Source organism: Condylura cristata, unplaced genomic scaffold (assembly GCF_000260355.1).
Source record: "Condylura cristata isolate star-nosed mole 26May11 unplaced genomic scaffold, ConCri1.0 scaffold00031, whole genome shotgun sequence".
In the NCBI taxonomy this organism is placed as follows: Eukaryota; Metazoa; Chordata; class Mammalia; order Eulipotyphla; family Talpidae; genus Condylura; species Condylura cristata.
In genome coordinates, this window is record NW_004567132.1 from 14,575,285 (window position 1) to 14,581,102 (window position 5,818).

A 5,818-nucleotide genomic window follows, 5' to 3' on the forward strand; every position below is an offset into this window, starting at 1 on the left:
GTTGAAGGACAGGAAGGGGTGGCAAAGTCATCAGAGGAGGAAGGAACAGAACAGAGAACTGCCTGAGAAAGAGGAGAGCTTGGGGGTGGATGAGATGGGAAGAGAAAAATCACCCAATTTGGAGGACCCCAACCCCCTCCTCCCATGTAGTCTAAACTAGGCTGGACACAGCCTCTGCTGGGCAATGCTGTAACTATAGGCTCAGGAAGGGCACACAGAATTGTACCAGCCTGGCAATGGTGCCACATCTTGATGGCTCTGGAGCTCAGGTACCTGGCTGGGATCCCTGCCCAAGCAGAGGAGGGTGCCGCCTGCTCTAGGGGTCAGCCCGAGCCTTGGAGGCACTCAGGGAGTGAAAGCTCAGACCCCAGAAACCCCCCTCCTCCAGGACTGGGCCAGCAGAGACCGTGGGGTAGCAGCAGAGGCAAACTGGAGGCAGCCAGACGCCCCTAGGCTGAGGCTACAAGGGAAACAACAGGTAGTAGAAGAGGCAGCAGCTGCAGGAAGCGTGCAGCAGGGACCTCCCCCATGTCACCCTGAAACAAGCTACTCGACCCCACTGATCCCAGCTCCCTGCTCTTCCAAAAGGATGAGCTCTACCCTCACAGGGTCTTGTCACTGCAGACTGAACCCTCAACATCCTCAGGATGCCATGCTTGCATGCAACACAGACAGGCCTCGGTCTGCTTGTGTGGCTGAAATGAGGCAATGACTGACAGCAGCGACAGCCCAGGGCAGCAGTGATCTTGGAGGGCCAGTCAGTGCAATGGGGGAGACTACTCTGCCTCCAGCACCTCTCCCACCAGACAAGAGCTGCCTGTCCCTCTGTTACAGCTGCTTCCTTTGGCATGCATACCTTTCACTGTCTTTTACAAAAAATAATCAGTCACTATAAAAACCTCCAACAGCATCTCATCTCTCTTTTTAAAATCTCAATCCTTCCCTATGGGGAGGAGAGGTGAGTCCCTCCCTAAAGCATCTGTAACCAGAGCAGGGGCAGGGCAGGGTGGGGAGGGCTGGATGCACAGCTTGTTTCTACCAGCTGACCTTGTGCGACTCAGCTGACTGGGCAAGGAATGTCCTTCCTTATTCACCCCCAAGTTCCCAGTACCCCTCAGATGCCAGGGACCCCCACTCCAGCATTCTTAGTCATCCAGTGATGAGGAAGCAGATTGAATTCAGGAAATTGAATTTCTTGAATTTCAAGTGCTACTCAGGACCTCCCAGGGGCCTTTGAGTGGAGCCTCAAAACCAGCTACAAGGAAGGGGGACAGGAGATCTAGACAAAAAGAAGCAGAGTACAGGAAGCCAGGCCTCCTGAGCCTCTAAACAATGCTCCCACTCGGCCCCAAGCACCCACAGGCTGAGAAAGAGGAGCAGAGTAGAGACAGAGAGGCCTGACGGCAGGACTGGAAGGAAGGGGTGTCCAGGAAGGTGCCTGAAGTAACTGCAAACCCAAACAGACCCCATCTCCCCTCTGCCGAGGAAAGTGATACCAGGACTGGAGCTGACCTACCTCAGGAATCCAGATCTGGAGATTGGAGCACTCAACAAAACACAGGGTCACCTCCCACACTCACACTTCAAGTCCCTGTTTAGGAGCACATTATGGAAATACTAAAATCTCCCACCAGAGCTGAGGAAGGAGAACTCCAGAATATGGTTCAGCAGCGCATGAACACCGTGATTCTGACCCCCACTCACCCATATACACCTCTTGATGCCCTAGAGCCCAGGACAAGATGCCCATTAGAGGGCAGCTGGGAAGTGTGGGAGGAGGGCAGGATTTACCCCCAAGCTGGGGGACCAGCTCTCTGCAGCACACACACAAGCTGGGGACCAGCTCTCCGGAGCATGGAGGCTGAAGCACGGAGACTGGGGAAAGGAATCCCAGGCACGGAGCCACCAAAGGCATGGAGGTGAGTGGGGGAGGACTGACGGACTCTGGAGAAGACTGGACCAGGCTCACAGTCCAGAATAAAGCAGCAGGAATGGTAGGGTGGTGGATGGTGCGAGCCAGAGAAAGCTGGAGTGGGGACAGCCTCTCCCCTCACCCCCATTCCTCTCTTCCTAAGGGGCATCTGAAGAGAGCTGAAGTTGGTGGCACCCCTCCCTGAATATCCTCTCCTTTTGCTGCTCACTCCTTCCCCTGTGAGCAGAGCCCTGGACCTGCATGCAACCAGGGACCTCCTTAGGGCAGAACTTTACAGGAAGGTAGACTCCAGCCAGGACACAGCAGCTGGTGCTGCCTGGCCCAGCTTATCTGAAAAGCACAGGTCTATTAATTTCTCGCAACTGACAGCAGGGATTGAACTGGGCCGTGGGCTGTGGTAGCACCCAGGAAGTACTAGACCAGCACCTAAGAATCTGTCCACAGTGGAGCCAAGGCAGGTTCAGAGCCACAGAGAAAGCAGTCTGGGCCACTGCCCTACGCCCAGCCACTAGGGCTTGTGGGGTGGGCACGGATGTGAGTAGGTGCCCCCACCCCCTACACACACACACACACTTGCTTTATAAAAGAGGGAGGGGAAGGAAAGGCAAGGTGGAGGATGGACTCATGGTCCCTGGATCTTAGACTGGGGGTGGTGGTGTGGGCAGTAGACATTGGACACTGGCCCTCGGCTCCACTGCCAAGTGAGGAATCCCAGATCCTAGTGAATTCACACCAGATGGGCTCAGGGCCCCTCCAGTTCAGCCTCCCTCTTAGCCCAGGTGGGCAAAGGCCTAGAGACAGCCTTCACCTGTGGCAAAGATGCCCACAAACACTCAGTAAGGCCAACATCTTTTTACATACCCAGCATAGGCAGCACCCCGCCTTCCTCACCCAGGACCAGAGGGAGGTAGCCAGGCATGGTTTGGGTGAGAATCAACCAGTTCAAAATGAGGAGCCTCCTGGAGTCACTTAAGCAATGTATCTCCAGAGAGAGTGAGGCTGAAAACAGGCTTGGGTTCAAGCGCCTGGGTTTAAGGGTTTTCCAGGCTCCGGATTCGGCCAGGACCTGTGCTTTGTGAGGAGACTCTGCCTCCCAGCCCCCCTCCTCCACACACAAACACCTCACCCAACTCTCCCAGTAAAAGCCGGATTCCATCTCTCAATCCCTGTGGAGAAGAGGGAGCTGTGGCTTCCATGGGATCTAATCACCAAACCACCCAGAGAAGGGGGGGGGGCAGGCGGGGTGGAGAATAAGGGCAAGGGATAAAGAGGAGACCTGGATGCCCCAAAGGCAAGCCCGGACTAGCCTGCAGCCTTCTCTGGCGCTCCCCTCCCTGCAACCTAATGGAGAGGCAGCCCCAGCTTCCCAGATCCTGATCCAAGGGACTCCCCGGGGGTGCTGAGTGTGCTAACCCCAAGCCCATCCAGGGACCCCAGAAGAGGATGCCAGAAGGGAGCCCTGCATTGCTGGCGGGTAAAAATGTCCTTTGTGAAATGAAAATTCAAACGATCCTGGGCAGGGCCCACCAGGTACATTTTTCTTTGAACAGCAACCAGGGGCTCCCATGCGGCAGCTAGGGCTTGACTCCGGAAGGCTTGAGCTGGTGGTCTCATTCCTAAGAAATTTTCTATACTAAAAGTGTCTCACTTGAATAATAAAAATAATTGAACTTGGGAGAGCTAGAGAAGAAAAAAGACTCAAGTGTGGAGCGGAGATGAAGTACGGATTCAGGCTGGGTGCCTTACTGGGCTGCGTGGAGAGCCCTGGCCCATTCCGGGTCACTTAGGCATCGGCCAGCCCCTCCGTGCGTGGCCAGACTCAGAGGGTCCAAGTGCAAGTCAAGCAGCAAACAGGCGACTATGTTCCTTCCACCCCGCAACACACTCCTCCAGGCTGTGCCTATTCTATCCACCTAAACCTCATTTCTCCCAGCGCTCCAGTCCTGTCCACCCTGCAGTGGGTCCACACTTGGCACAGTCCCCACCTCCCAGTCTGCAGCCCCATCTTTCCTCCCTCCCTTTGCCTCTTTCCCAACTTTGCAGTATGGACCAGCAGGCCTCCCCTCTGTTCCCTTTACTTTCTGGGATGCTAAACTCTGCACAGAGGTGCTGAAAGCCACCAGTTAAGAAATCGGTGAGTCCCTGTCCACCTCGACTTCTGCGGGGGTACTGGGTACTTTTGAGACAGGAAACACACTCGCATTCGGCTGCTCAAGTGCACACCTGGATCCCACAGCAAGGACTTGCACATACAGCTTCCCCTCCCAGGGCAGATACGGAGGCCACGCCAGCAGTAAGACCACAGGCAGAGGCCTGACACCACAACAAAATCTCATTCAGACCCCCACCACCACCATGGACAGACCCCGTGGGGCACCCTAGCATGCCAGCACTTGTGAGGGAAATCAGTCACGGGCCTCCAGCGCTTTGCTGGGGTCTCCCAATCTTCCTTCCAAGACCCTTCATGAGTCAAAGAAAAGGGAACAGGGTCCTCTGGTGAATCAGCACTGTCAGAGTAACTACACTAGGGTGAGCACTGGGCTCCTTAAAAAATGCTACAGGGGCCCTCCTTGGTGGCGAAATGGGTTAAAGTGCAGCACTGTGAAGCTAGCTGAGCCCCCTCAGTGCAACTTTGAGTTCAATCCGGTCTGGGAGGTGAACACACTTGGCGTGGCAGACCTCTCCTGACCCACCCTCTGCTCCCCTCAGCACTGTTATTTCCTCAGTCAGCCCGTTCTGCTCCCTGCTCTGTCTAGTGAATCCTCCCAGGGCCTCTGCACCTCTGGCCTGTACTCCAGTTCTGTGTGCATAAATAAATAAATCTTTTAAAAATTATTTTGAAAAAAAAAAAAAAAAGCGCTATGTAGCCAGAATCCTCCCAGATTAAGTGCAATGCCCAGAGGGCCCTCCCCCCAAACTCCCCACACCTCATTCACCTCTGGGCCCCCTTAGTGCACAGCTCCACTAGTCAGTGCTTCACCTCTCTGCACAGCCCACTGAAAGCTAACCGCCCCAGAGACAGAGGGACTGCTCGGCAGAGAGTAGAGATGGCAAAAGGAAATGCCCACTTCTATTCCTGAGTGGGTGTGTGGTCCTGTGGGAAGGCCTCAGAGGCACAGGGGAAGCGGCTGGCTGGCCGGCCGTTTGCTGCCCACCCCAGTCTTGGCCTCACTGACTCTGGGTTCCTGTACAGGCTGCCTAGGAACGTTTTCTCTCCCCTGGCAAATGCAGGACAATCCTCCTCCAGGCCTCACTCTCTTGGCACATTTTCCACAATATTGGCCTTGCTCACCCAGGAGCGCTCGGAAGAGTCTTCACTGTGTGGATGAGTGTGGGTGTAGATAGGAGTAAAGTTGGGGTGAAGGTGGAGCACTGATTCCCCACCTGGGCAACGCCTCCGGGCCCCCCCAGCGCGCGCTGGGCCAACCTCCGGTTCTCCGCTCCAGCGCTGCGGCGGTGGCGGTCGCCTTCCTGCATCCTTCGGTGATCGGTCCAGCTGAAATGCCGGCGGTCCAGGCTGAGCTTCCCGGGAAACCAGACAGTATCCGGGAGTGTTGCGAGCTGGACGTTGCGGGAGGGAGCTGCTAACTGGCAGAGTCTGTTGGGCGCTCTTGTACCCAACCTCACTGCATCTGGCTTGGAGGGGAGTCGGCCTAGGGGTGGAGTGGGGGCCCAATCCCGCGACCACAGGGCCCTACGACCTCGTGCGCCCCCAGGAGTAGAAAACCCGGGTTCTCCGCCCAATCGGCAAGCAGAGGTGGAGCAGCCGGCAGGGGCGGGCCGGAGGCGGAGCCGGGTAGGGGCTGGGGGTGGAGGGGCGGGAAGCCCCGAGCTTGGCCAGCTCGGGAGGGTCAGGCGGTGGCTTAGGCGACCGTGGCGGCCGGC